The sequence below is a fragment of the Parasteatoda tepidariorum genome, chromosome 7 (assembly GCF_982258835.1).
Source record: "Parasteatoda tepidariorum strain Cologne lab strain chromosome 7, Ptep-v5.0, whole genome shotgun sequence".
Taxonomy (NCBI): domain Eukaryota; kingdom Metazoa; phylum Arthropoda; class Arachnida; order Araneae; family Theridiidae; genus Parasteatoda; species Parasteatoda tepidariorum.
The window spans coordinates 41,928,683-41,943,934 of record NC_141761.1 but is presented as its reverse complement, the minus strand read 5'-3'; the positions used below and the strand labels follow the sequence as shown (position 1 = coordinate 41,943,934).

Sequence of the window (15,252 nt, the reverse complement as noted above, 5' to 3'; positions counted from 1 at the left end):
AAATTGTTATTAATTGTAGAGTGATGTGGAAAATAAAACAGCTCTGCAATTTAATGCAGGTGAATTAGTTTTAAATATAAAGAAAATAATTTAATAAATTTTTTTAACCAGTGCTTAGAAATCAGAATTGGCTAATTTAAAATATAATTAACTACTGTAAGCAGTGTTATAGTCTTGCCAAATATTTTCATAACGATGACACATTTTTCTTATGGACAACAAAAATATGGCACGCTATTAAATATAGGAAATTTCCAAAAAAAAATTCTGGAAAAAAAAGAAAATTCTCTAAAAAGTTTTTATTCCAATAGCTGGCCTTTACCTTCATACAATGATGTAATCTAAGTAATTTAAATAGCACAGATTTAACTTGCGATTAATTAGCGATAGCTATTTATGAAAATGGAAAATGAAATTATAGACTTCTTGACGATAAATTCTGGATTCTAAGAATTAGAGAAAGGGGAGGTTAGGCTTTACTAGAAAATGTATTACAAATAGTTTAGTCAAGAGATACGGGGTGACCCGAAATCAAACATCGATTTGAAAAATCATTTCAAGACAAACAGGAGGAGATAGAAATACATGGTAAGGTGCATTTTGCTTAGTAAGCCAAGAATATTTATCATAAAGTTTTAAAATTAGTAAAATAGTTCTTCAACAGATGGTGCTGCTGAATAAATAAATTAAATTCAGCTGAAATACAGGTGTATGTTAATTTTGTTTTTAGACTGTATCACGCTCTGTTAATGCAAATAAAGGTTATTTTTAAATCATTGTTTTATATCTTTTTAGCGCCCTAGTGTAAGACCTCATACTGTAGAAAATGTTCGTCATGCCGATAAAAATTTTTTTCCACATTCAATAATGAAACACTTATCAAACAAATGCACTGGCATTTTAAATATTTGACTTCTTTGAAATACTTAAAAAACTGAATTAAATCTAAAAGCCATGATTTCGAACTGCTTTCTTGTTTAATCTATTTGAACCGTATTTTCAGAATGTGACTCTCTCTCATATTTTGAGTATCAAGAATTCAAATCCACAAAAAAAGAAAAGTCATGTTTAGTTAGAGAAAATACGTTTCGTAACTGCTTTCGAACCCTATAACATTATCTTCCAAAATTAATAATATTAGGCATTGAAACTATTGAAGCTTCCAGTGGTTTTAAAATTTTGAATTGAAACTTGTTTGAATTAAAAATGTTTGTAATATATCACCAATTTTCAAATGAAATAAAAGAACACTAAACAATATTCAAAGTTTACACATTCGTAAAAATTGTCTTAATTAAGGTTTGTTTTAAGTTTAGGTATTTATATAAAATGAATGAAATAAAATAGGTTTGTAAACGCAAACATTTAATTTCAAGATAGTCCCTGTAAAATATACATTTCAAAAGCGATTTTTGAAAGACTGAAAGTCAATTCTTACAGAAAAGTGAAAGGAAAGAAAAAATAAAGGTAATTTCCACAAAACATTATATTTGAAAAACACAGAATACACCCTCCGGGGAAACAAGAGCTATTTCTTGTATGAGCCAAGGGATCTTTGTTTTTGATACTGACCCTTAGAAATCGCATTTTTCTATCTCTTTCACCTTATCCTTTCTTTTCCATTCATCCTGAAAGAAAGGAGAAAGAAACGATTAAAAATACAAGGCGCGAAATGGATTTTTTTCTTCATTACTTTCATTTAAAAGGGTCTAGCAAAGAGGGGAAAATCGAACTCATGTTATGTTCGTGAAAAGTTTTAGGTTAAAAAAGTAGTTAGTAAGCGCTTCGAGACAGGAAAAGTTAAATTGAAAGTATAAAACGAGTCCATTTTCTGCTAAAGAAATTACAAAATAATTTTTTTTACTCTTCGTCTTTTTGTAGTTTTTTTCTTCTAGCGTTCACAATTTATTTTTTACACTGTTTGGTTTGGTATTCTATTGATGAAAATATGTAACTATGTATACTTTAATTAAAGTTACAGTATCTAAACCTTAGAGAAAGTTAACAGTTAAAATTCATTTTTTAAAGAAGTGTGAAACCATCAAACGTTTTGAAACCATGTAGCGTAGGATTTTTTATTATTTAATATCCTTCTTAATAAGATGCATTTCTCAATTTTGGGACAAAAATACTTCGATGACGCAATTCCATGTCACAGTCACGAAGAGCTGAAACAGGTAAGTGACATTTTAAGGGATATTTAATATCAGGGAAAGTAACATGAAGTGGTGATATTGAGTATGTTTAATGTATCAGTAATTGTTTTTGTTTTCAGTTTAATTTTGACACAACTAATCCACATTATTTTTGAATATGCTTGCATGATTTTTATTTCAAATAAGGCAAAAAAAGGGATGCATAAAATGAAATATCACTAAAATAAATACTAGGGATAAATTAGATAATTTGATGCTATTTGTAGGTTTTCAAGATATGCAGCATAAAAAGTAACTAAAAGGATAGAGCAAAACAAGAATAAACAACAAGAATAAAGAAAAAAAAATGACAAAGATCATACACATAATTTGAAAGCTTCCGTAGGCAGTTGTGATTACGTGTGAATGTGAAATTTTTTAAATTCCTTTTTATGCTCGCTTTTCATTCTCATTTTTGGCCAAATATTTTAAAACACCCTTCACATGAGTGATTCTACAAATTCAGGAAGATTTTAAACAGGAAATCTTTTAAAAAATTTAGTAAAATCATCTGCAAGAACAATCACTAAAATACTTCAAATGTTAGTTAATAATAATAAATTATCAGCATAAATAAAAATTTGCATTTCATTTAATTTTTATACTTTTTTTGTATACCCGTTATTCGTATGAGGTGTACAAAGAGTGAATAATAAAAAATCGGTATTTATCAGCACTATGAAATCGTGAATGAAATTGAAAGGCGTATTCTAACGCAATAAATTAAGCTAGAGCAATTCCATTTTTTTTAAAAAAATATTTATTGCCTATCCAATAACTTTATTCCATCAGATTAGGCAAAGCATGTTTTTAAAAATTCACATCTTCAAAATGAAGATAATTTTATCTAGGATCATTTGGCGTATTACTACTGCTCGATGTCAATTCCTGATAGTTAGAAATTACCTTAATTTGCATTTTTCTAAAGTATATATGTATTTATATATGTATTAACATAAAGTAATAATATATGTATACATATAGTAATAATGTATGCATACAATTAGTATACATATAGTAAGTATGCATTTTTCTAAAGTAAAGTATTCTGTACATATCCCTTTCAGTGAGCCATGAAATATTATTTACGCAGAGGTTTCGCAATACCCATCGTAGTATATTAATAGCAGTCGTACTTATTACTGAAATGAACTAAAACATATCTGCGATGATAATAAGAAGGCGATTTTTTATGTTTTTTCTAGATGAACTTTTTCCCCATTAATTTAGTTTTTTAGTACAAAACTTTTTTTCAATTCAATTTTAACTCATTACCAAAAAAAAAAATTTATTTTAATGCTCGAAAATTTGTAACGACACCACTATTACGACCATTTTAACAAATAAACCATTGGTACTTATTTCGAATGCCACAAAAACAAGCCAAACTGTCATTGATGCGATTAATGCTTAGCTAAATGTGGTATTAAATACTTGCTATATACCGATTGGTATCGCTTTATTCTAAAAGTACTTTGGTAATGAGAGCATATTATACCAAGTTACATAAGAAGATACTGCGGTAATAGATTTTTTACAGATCTCCAAAATGAATAAGTACTATATTATCATCATCATACACATATATGACACCTAGTATTACAATTTATTTTTTATTATTTGTTGTATATCCTGTTGTGACTTCATAATATTAGATTTACTGTAATATTAGATTTGCCATAATCTGAATTACCATTACAACGCGCTAAAGGAAAGATAAACTATGCATAAAGTATCATATAAAGTATGGCGTTCAGAATTTGTTATTAAAGGCAATTTTCCATGCCTCAATCGATAACTTCAATTCGATTTTAGAAGTTCTATTTGAATTTCCATTATTTAGGTTTATAGATACAAGCTGTACAATAGCCAATATAAATAAAAGTACTTTCAGTTTCATATACCTTTTAAAATGCGAATTCAGTGATGCCATCGCCATTCATTGTAAAATTATTGGTTTTTGTACTTGTGATAACTAAACTTGAGAAACCAAATATAAATAATTCAGAAGAAAGTGCGATAAAATTAATTTTTGTTTTATTAGAACTGCAAGCTAGTGAATCAACTTGTTATAAATATTTTATTTCATTTCATAACAGCCGTCCCAATTTTGAGTTTAAGACTATAGACTGTAAAACAACACTTACATAAATTGTTATTTAAACAGTTCTTCCTAGAAATTTCTAACAGTGTACTTAAGTGATGCTGTGAGTCTTTAGTAAAATATGAATAATGTGCATATAACTCAACTATTCGTTATAATGTAAAAGTTCATTTCCCAACCACAGAAATAGCTCCCAAATATAAATTTAATCATTTCATTGAATCTCGATTTCTAAAAGGGAGATAATTATAATTAAATCCATGTCAAATATTCCAACTGAAAATAAAACCTAAACTAATTTTCATTTCGATGTTCAGCAAGAGTAAATTATAATCACATCTAACCACTGTTCTTTGTTTAATTTAATTTATTATGATTTCTCCTCGTAAAAGTAATTCCAGGTCAGTTCAGGAAAATATACGCAAATTTATCCTATTATTCATAACATTTAAGTACCCCTCTCTAATTAATTTCTGCCCAAAATTCGAATAAAAGAGGGAAAATCCGATTACACAATGTCGGACTCAAAAATGCATTTGATTTCGGTTAATCCCTCATTTGTTTCGCCGCCTTCTCCTTCATTGTCAGCAAATTGTTTTCTAGGTCGGTAATTTGACTTTTGAATGATTAAAACTTGTAAAAATTTTCATAAGCTCAGGCTGAGCTGTATCAGGATTGGTTTTATATTTTTGTGTTTTATTTTCTAGTTACTTATATTTTTATGAAGCAAGATTTTTGTAGTGAGTTACTGAGATATGCACCTTTCTTATTATAATTGTTATTATTCTGTTTAACGTTCTTAAAATCAAACCTCATTTTAAAATTCAGTAAATTAATCAAGGCAATTTAAGATTGGGTGATTTGTTTCATGCTCAACTCTTTTAAACATTTTCGACCTTCGCCTCCCCTTATTCATAAAATATCAGACTTCAACGCCTATCATACTATTTAGCACATTATGTTTCAGTCCCTCATATTTTGTTTTGCTATATTACCAGGACTCGAAAAACAGCCCGTCCGCCCGTCCTCGGCATAAAAATTCCCCGCGGACAACGAATTTCTCGAATCCGACGTCCGCGCGGACGGCCATTTCCCCGTTAATGTTCGTGATACATTTCCAATTTTTGTTATCTTACAAGAGTCTAGCGCCTCACTTCTAAAATGACTCTCTAATCTAGAAATACAGCAACATACTGCGAATGATGGAATTGATGTTTTCTCTGACTGGGAGTACTGCAGCGGTTGAAAGGGGCTTTTCAACAATAAACTTACAAAAAACACATTACGTACTGGTCTTAAGCAAGAAGCGTTAAACGCAATTATAAGCATCTACCTAAATGGAAAACCTCTTTCAGATTTCTGTGCAGAAACCTATGTAAATCATTGTCTTTGTGTCAATTGTGGAACTGGCAAACGTCATATTTGATTCGTTTAAAAAACGCAGTACCCTCGAATAAATTAACATTCCAGATAACTTGACCTTTGTCACTTAAATTATTTCATAAATGAAATACAAACTAGGTTAATATTAGTAACCTAGTATTTCTTTTATTACTGTATAATGTAATCCTAGTATTTGTAATCTTAGTAACTACTAATTCATTGTGCAATTTATATAAATGTTTGTAATAAATAAGAGAAAATTATATTTTTATTTATTTAGAAGCTACGGGTTAGCTTCAAAGGAGGACGGGTACATTGTTGGACAAGCAGTCCTCGGGGACGGGTAAAATTTCTGAGTTTTTTCGAAGCCTGTATATTACATAAAAATATAGCACTTGCACTTCAGAAACAATGTGCTCCGTTATATTTCTTGTCTATGAAGAATGTCTATGTCCCGTAAACAAATATTGAACTACAATCCAAACTGAACATAATGATCTGTTTTCTCTTTTATGCGGCAGATTTGGTTTATAGTGCCGTTTAAACAGCTGAATAGTAGTTAAAAAACTTTCCTTGACGCAAGTTGATTCTGATTTGTTTTAATACACCAATAGAGATTTCTTGGAAAAAATGGTTAAATAACAATTTGGTTAAGCAGCAACAATAAACAAAACAGATCAAATAACCATAAATAAGATAGTATTCACCCTGTTAACTGCAAGAAAACCCGTTTATTAACTGTTTTGACCTAATGCCGTTAAACAAATAGAATTTTATCGCACCAACTTGGCCAATCTAATGAAGCCATTTCCTTGAAGATGGGTACATATATGGGTATATATATGTACATATGGGTACATATATAAAGCCTGGAGGACTAATCTGTCAATCTCATGACTGACAGAACAGAGGTCAAGTTCCAACGTTGACACCTCCGCATTTCCCCCATTCCCTCCAACGAATGAAGAGTTTCCAGCGTTCTGTTTCACTCAATTCGTGACCCTGGACTATTAGAATATCTCCCTCTAATTCCCACATAGAGGGCAGCACCATAATTCAGCTTAACATAAAAGAATCCAGTATTTCCCATCACGCATGATAGATTGTACCACTAGTAAAATTCATTTTTATGGCTTTTAATCTTTGCTAGCTATAAATGGCTTAAAAAAACTTATAATTATGTATTCATTGTTTTTTTAACCATATTAGTTGTAAACGGCTTCAAGAACGTGCTCTTTACCGTAAACTTTACGGTTAATTGAATGGGCAGACAGCTGCCGGTTATTTTACCGTAATTTTAGAATAAAAATTATAAGAGTGAATTAAACTACGTATTTTATTCGGACAAATTTCTTCATGTGACAAAGTTTCTATATTCTTTTCTTCCATCAAGAAACCATATAAATTTATCTAAAAACCCTATTACTGTATGCTTAGTCATAATTTACAATTATTTAGTTTGAATAAAAAAATCGATTTGCAATGCAATGCATACAGTATTTATTCTTTTATAAAAATATTCAAAGAAAAATCAAACCTTGCTTTCAAAGACCAAATAATTTGCAACTAAACAATATCATTCATTAAAACAAAATTTTTATTTCTTCAAGTTTCAAATACTCTTTCAGAGGCAGACAATTTTACTTTTAAAGACAACATAATTTTCTACTTTGCATTATTGTCAAAAAGTTTCGATTCACTCACACTCTTCAAAACTCGCTGGATTCTTAAAATTTAGAAGCAAAAGAAGAAAAAAAAACTATTTTGTTTTGTTTCTAAAAATCAGTGTTGATCAATCTGTCTCTCCCGGCACATTTCTAATTAGAGACGACTTGATAAAAGTTTTTGAGAGTGTTTTCGAACCGCATTTTAATTGCCGAGTTCAACTAAATGAATTGTATAACGTTGCTTTGGTTCAGCGAATTAATTGTGCAAAACATTTCAACTCGGGTACCCCTAGGGAGAACAGAAGCCATTACCTTTTGCCTTTGCGAACCTTTTGATTCCTTTCTTCCCCCGGCGGTTTCCACATGCATTAGTTTTCTGTTCTTTTTAAAAAGGATTTATTCAGTTTAAAAAAAAATCTTAGATATGATTGTGATCACTAATGCATTTTCAAATATCGAAAGGGATTTTCTACTTATTAACACTTTAAAGATAACGTTACAATGGATATTTCACTATCGATAATAACTAATATTATAATACCGTATTTGAAATATATTCTTAAAAATACTTAAATTAATTTTCCTGTTATGATTGAGATCGCTGATGCATTAACAAATATCTAAAGAGTTTTTTGACTTATAAAAACTTTTCGAAGAACGTTACATAAAATAAATAATTCATATTGAAGGGTATTTAATAATGTTATATTATATTCAAATGAGAGCAGGTGCGGGTTTTTGCGTCTCGAGATGAAAAGCGATTAATGTGAGGCACTTTAAACACACTGAATTAAAGCAATACAAATAACACAAACTTTCATTTTAAAGACCCGTTTTCACCAAAATATTCAAATGAAGAAAAATTATAATTTATGTTAATAGGCTTTTATTTACCAGCCTAGACTTTTGGAAATCTTTCGATACTTTAGAAGCTTTTAATAATTTATTTAATGATTTTTCTATTATTACTCCTTCTTATTGTTGGAATATTAAAGAAGCACTGTAAATCAATCCTTATATTTAAGTAGCTTAGTTGATAATTTATACTTATGAAGTTTATGGCAATGTAATAATAAGGCACATTTTCAAATGAAAATGAAAATTTTTTATTAACTTTCAAATTTTTTTATGAAGGCAATACAATATTTATGTGTATAGGGCTGTCCTAAAGGATGGCCTAGGCATTTGTTAAACATAATTCAAGAAACAATGCTTACAAACAGCGTGAGGGAAAATATCCCTTTTGAAAAAAAAAAATGGTTTACCACTATAATGACCGAAACATTTCACATTATAAAATGTTAATTACGAATTTAAAACTGTTTATTTAAATGCTATTAATCAATTAAACTAAATAATGTATTTTTTATCAACTTTAAAATGGAATTTAAAGGAAAATTTTTAAAACCTGATGACTTTACTTACAAAGCCTTATTGTCAGTTACCTTTAATATCAGAATTTAATGATATCTCGCATGGTATTTAACTTTCGCAGATATTTGAAAAAAATAAAATGAGAATGAGATTATTCATTTGTTATTTTTTGGTGACATTTAATCAATTCCTCCGTTACAAATGACTGTCGAAATCTTATACGATCATTTGAAAGTGAGTTAGATTTCTCTGTCAAAAAGAATTTGCACTGAAATATAAATAAATCGAGAATGAATGAACAGAATTGCTCTCTTCCATTATAAAAGGATTGTCTTTTTGGAAAAGTTTCCTTTCTTTGTAGTCTTCTCTTATTAGTCCCAAAGACGAATACTGAACGACAATTCCTGGAATACTCCTGGCGCTTTTCTTTTAATACTTCCTGCCATGCATCTTTTTTCCATCAGTAGTTATTTGGAAGTTTCTCTCCAGATAGATATCTTTTTGTCACTGCAAAGATTATGTCCATATCCTCAAAAAGTGACACATTTACCGGTAAAATAAGGAAAAAAAAGCATAAACTTGAAAGGAAATAGATTTTTAGCGTTAACTAAACATGTTTCTATTATCATAAAAAAGAATCATTTATTTGAAATAGTAATATTTATATCAATTAATCATTTCATATCAGCAATCAATTTAAAAAAAAGCATAAACTTGAAAGAAAATATAATTTTTTAACGTTTACTAAATATGTTTTTATTATCATTAAAAAGAATCATTTATTTGAATTAATAATATTTATATCAATTAATCATTTCATATCAGCAATCAATTTATAAAGAAAGCATAAATTTGAAAGGAAAAACATTTTTTCACGTTAACTAAACATGTTTTTATTATCATTAAAAAGAATAATTTTTTTAAATTAATAATATTTATATCAATTAGTTATTTCATATAAGCAATCAGTTTAAAAAAGCATGAACTTTGAAGGAAATATAATTTTTCCTACCTAAACTAATCATGTTTTTATTATCATTAAAAAGAATCATTTATTTCAATGTATAATATTTATATCGGTTAGTCATTTCATATTAGCAATCAATTTAAAAAGAAGCATAAACTTAAGAGGAAATAGATTTTTTTTACGTTAACTAAACATGTTTTTTATTATCATCAAAAAGAATCATTTATTTGAATGTATAATATTTATATCAATTAGTCATTTCATATTAGCAATCATATAAGCCATTTCATATAAGTTTTTACTACGTGCAATCAGTTTAAAAAAGTATGAACTTTTAAGGAAATGGAACTTTTCTTCCTTATACTAAATATATTTTTATTATCATTACAAAAGATCATTCATTTGAATGCGTAATTTTTATATCATTTAGTCACATAATCTAAGTACATAATCTGTTTTACGGGAGTCTTAATGAACAAAATGATGACTTGTTCTTATTTTAAATAACAATTATTATTTTTTACACTTAAAAAAGACATTAAAAGCGTAACACATATTATAGAGAAAGATTGCAGAATATGCAATAGTTCCCGAAATATGCGTAACCCATATTGCAGACAAAAGAGATGGTGTACTACGACAAATGAAATCTAAAATGCAAATGAAGACTGTGAGAATGAAAACAGTGAGAAAATAGAAGAATTCTGTTGCATGTAGTAAAATCATGGAATGTGTCTAATAAAAAAAAATAAAACAGCTTTGCAGGTAACAAGACGGTATTATTTAATATCACATAGATGCAATATAATACTATTGCGCTGGAAAATACTATATTCCAGAATCCTGTCATCTAATATTAGAGATAACATTATATAAGATTTAATAGTATTCAATCTAACATTCAAGTTTTTAAGATTATCATCTATTTCATTACATTTGCTCCGATGCCATTTTTATGCGAAAAAGCACCTCATAGTATTAATAAGTAAATATTCATTTATTAAAGAAAACAATGAAATAAATCTTCCATGAAATATTTTTTACTTATGCAATTTTATGCCGGAAAATGTAAGAATACTTACAATTAACTGGAAAAACATTTTTATCAACTGTTGTCGTGATTTTGAATTATGAGGATTGTTTACATTGCTTTAAATAACACACATAACTTCAACACTTCAACCGAGTTATTATCTTTTAATATTGTTAATAAAATTACCCAACTGCAAATAATTCTAAATATATACTAGTAAAGATTTCCATATCAAAATTCCACTTTATTAAGTTTATAAATGCTTCAAATTGTATTGACAATTACGTTCTTTCCGTAAGTATCTATAGTTATTCTTTTAGAAATCATTCACCATTTAATTAGATCGTAAAACGAGGAATTTAAAAGATTCTTATGTTCTTATATATTCACTATAAATACTTACATTTCCTGTATTCATACATTTCCTGAATTAGATTCCATAAAAACATAATACTTACACTTTTGTAATTTAGGACATGTATGTAAAACTGCGTTCAGTTAGTTTATCAAAATATTAAAATAATGCTAATGCAATAACAAAATTTCTTTCTAACAATAATCCAGAAAAAGTAATTTGTAAATATTTTTTTTATCTCTGCCTACTAACTGAAAGACGATAACATTTTAAGCCAAACTGTCATGGATAAATCTCTGTGTTTAACACTATTGCATTTTTGGAATGATTATCAGTAATTATATTAAAATTCTTTGACAAGACAGATTTTATTTAACAAAAACAATGTCTTATAATATCCGCATAAAATACTTTTTTTCTAAACTATTTATAATTTTATGTTGTCTGACTCAAGGAATTTCAACTTATTAAAAAAAGTTACATTTTCTTATTTTATTTATTTTTTTGCGAGCGTTCATTCTGCTCAGTATTTAAAATAATTAATAAAATAAAAAAAAATAAAAAAATATGTTGGCAGAATTCTAAATTTTTTGACAATTTTGCTTGCACTGTGGCAAACCAAAACGTGTTATAATCACAGATATTCCTTTTATGTTCACACAATCAAGTAAAAATTTGTGAAAAACTTCAACTTAAATTATAAATGTTAACGTTTAAATTATCAATACCGTATTCTTATTTAACAAAGACAGAGTGGGGATATTTTCTTATCGTGCTATGTTGCGCCAGCTGCAATCGCCAACGTGCCAAAGGAATTTTAAACTTGCTAATTGAAAAGAGGCGTTTAGAGGTTTTTCCGGGTATAGCTACAATTATTTGTTTTTTTTTCTTTTTTTAGTTTTTGGTGGATTGCTGCCGGGAGGTTGCAAAGATTATAGCGATTATTCTATTACAGATCATGATATGGAAATAATGATGTACAATAATGATATATCAGAATTTTTTTTCTCAATTAGCTTTTGTAATTCCTATAAGTTCAATAATTCATTATTTTAATGGCGAAATAAAGCTTACGCATCCCTTGTACTATAAATAATCGATCCGTTTTTATTTTAATAAATTCATTCTCATATTAGAAATAAATATTTTTTATGTTGAATAATTTCAAATTAGATGTTTTCAATGTAATAAGCTTTATTTTTTTTTCCTCTTTCATTATTTCAGCTATAGCTTTCTCCGTCTTCAAAAAGGTCTATTAGAAATTCGTTTGCTGTCATACAAGGGATCAACTATCGCTCCTTCTCCTATAAGAAATCAACTACTGTTAGTTTTATATAGAGAAAAACTTACCTCTCCAGTCTAAAAATATTAATCTGGCGAAAAATACATTTTTGGGAGTACTAGTGTTCCGAATCAGCTATCTGAAGAGCTAACAACCAATCTGAAGAGCTAACAACCACACATCACCAAGCAAAAATAAATAAAAACTAGGAGGCTTCGCCCCCTGCTCTCTAACGTTCGCCATCCCCCGAGAATTGCTACGCAATCCTACGTGGTTCACGCCGTGAACCATGGCTCGCTGCGCTCGCTCGCCAATGAACACAATGTTCTAGCACAAAGACATAATATATTATCATCAAAGACATAGTATTTTATCATCAAAGACATAGTATTGTACTGATGTAGAAGAATTCTACCAATGTTCTTATTGGCTTTTAAAAAAGTATATTAGCTATTTAGATTGTACATGGTGAAAAAATCAAAACATTAGCTAAATAAGAAACATATTAGCAAAATAAATTATCAAATATTGCTCCACTAATATTCTGCATTTGAAAGCGTGAAAATTCAATGCATAAATAAACGCGAAATATAAAAAAAATCAATGCATTCAATACAAACACTTAAACGTTTTTTAGACGTTTAGGTAGCTCCTAGTAGAAAAATATCAATTCAACAGCGGCCTTTTAAAGCATTCTCACTTCAATTAATTAATTCCTAATTGAGTTTAAATTAAATATTGTCATGTTTTTAGTGCATGAATCTGAATTGAACAACCGGATAATGCTCACTCTGGTTATCGTTATCTGGTTGCTCACTACGTGCTTTTGCACGCCGAATCCAATCAATTAAAAATGAAAACTGTTGCCAGCACGAGAAAAGAAATATCATCGGTTTTATTGATACATACATACGTACGTATTAGCGTTTTATATAATATAGATACCCGTAAATGGCTTAATACAAACTTTAAATACTGAAAAAGCTAGCCTTCACAAAAATTAACTCTTCGATGTTCCAAAAATTGCTCTATTCCCTTAATTTTTTTCTTTATCTCGTTGTACCGTTTATCTATTAATGATTGTGTTAGCTGATTATTTTTAGGACTTCATATCTTACTGTTTCTCTATTAATGCCTGTGTTAGGTTAATATATTTATAATTCTATACGGGGGAGATTGTTTGTGAATTTTTAAGCTAATTAGTTTATTTTTGCTCCTGCGCTGACAGCAAGATTTTGAAGATTTACGTTACTTTTTTATTTTTTAAGTATGTACAGTGTCTAATTGCTCTGATTATTCTTCATGTGCAATTTATCTCTGTTCTATGTGTTAATGTCTGGAAAGCATTCCTGTTCAATTCACTGTTTCTGATCAGGTCATAAAATCTTTCAAAAAAACATTGCTCAACAAAAGATTGCTTACAAATATAATAGCAACTTGATGGAGCTTTAGACTTCATTAAACTTTTGTGAAGACATAGAAAGCTTCATTATTTAAAAACAACAATTAATAAAGTAAAAGTACTAAGTCTAAGTGTTGATGTTTGGAGTAAAGTATGAATATTTATTTATTTGTATCAATGAAACAAAAATGCATAAATGTATTTTTCTTGTGTTTTTGCTTTGCTGGACACATAATGTTCATGTTAAACAATAAGAATATATAAGGGAACTATTAATGAAAGTTAAGGAAGAATATATTTGTATATTGCGTTTATAATACGATAAAAATTTGTTTTATAATGGGTTTCGTTTTTAAAAAAATAACTATGTAGTTAAATAGCTGTATTTAATTAAATTCAAGTTAAATAACATTTTAATTTATGTCGAGAAACTTAGTTCGAATTTAACACGCCATCTTGTTTATAAATGATCATCTGGTGCTGAGGTTATAGGTTAATTGTCTTCTTGAGTTGCAGGTACCCAATGAACAGAGTCCCGGTTTTATCTGACAATGATATTTAACAGAAAAAGGAATATTATCAAGGTTAAAACTTGTTGCAAAGCATTTTTTGATAATCTAAATTATGGTTAGCAAATGTTGTTATCAAATGTTGCAAATAACTAAAGCATATCAAGCTGATGATAAAAAGCTGTTATTTATTGAACTTTGGTGTCATAATATATTTCCAGAGATTATTTTTCATTAATAATATATAAATTTTAGTGGAAAATATCAAATTTGTATTGAAAAGTTTTTCCTTACAGCAATCCTAATTTAAATCTACTCAATTTCTCTTTTTGGACAAATTCTAAATTTCTTTTCATAAAATATAATTGAAATAACTTTAAGCTTATTTGTCTTATTTGAGGAATCAATTTTTAACAACAATATTTTATTTTAAACCCTCAAAAAGCATTGGAAACTTCATTTAATTTAAACAAAAGGATATTATACACGTCCATAATCCTTTTTCTATTTTTCATTACTTTGTGAAAAGTTATAAGGAAAAGTGTATTTTTTCAGGAATTTTTTTTTTTTAAAATTCGTAATCTATTTCTGATTCAACTTTTACGACACATTTAGAAAAGGATTAAAAAGCCGCTTAGACAAAGAATATGCCAGATAAGAACCGGAAAAAAAATTACAATACGTGGAAATTTCATTTCTGTTCTAACAGAGTTCGTTTTTAAATTCATCTTAGTCTCACAGATTTTAACTAAATAGCGAAAATAATAAGATTTATTAATTTTTCCATTTCATTAACCGAAAACCGTCGCGTGGACGAGGGGAAGAGAAGAAAAGTTAGCTTTCTTTTCAAAGGAACTAATCCTCTCCTTTAAAGAAAGTTAATTAAATGGACCTGGAGGAAAATTTCGTTTAAACCGAACAAAGTAAAACTGAGAAATGAGTGAATGTTAAAGAATAAGAAAGAAAAAAAAGAAATGTTGG

At 28.3% G+C, this 15,252-nt stretch overlaps 1 long non-coding RNA gene across 1 annotated transcript in view; it reads right to left on the bottom strand.

The window, feature by feature from the left end:
• Positions 1 to 1,348: 1,348 nt before the first annotated feature.
• LOC147807040 (uncharacterized) overlaps positions 1,349 to 15,252 on the bottom strand; it is a 36,586-nt gene continuing 22,682 nt past the window's right edge. The window contains exon 2 of the long non-coding RNA XR_015435480.1: positions 1,349 to 1,628. This is a non-coding gene — a long non-coding RNA (uncharacterized LOC147807040). The remainder of the gene's footprint in view (positions 1,629 to 15,252) is intronic.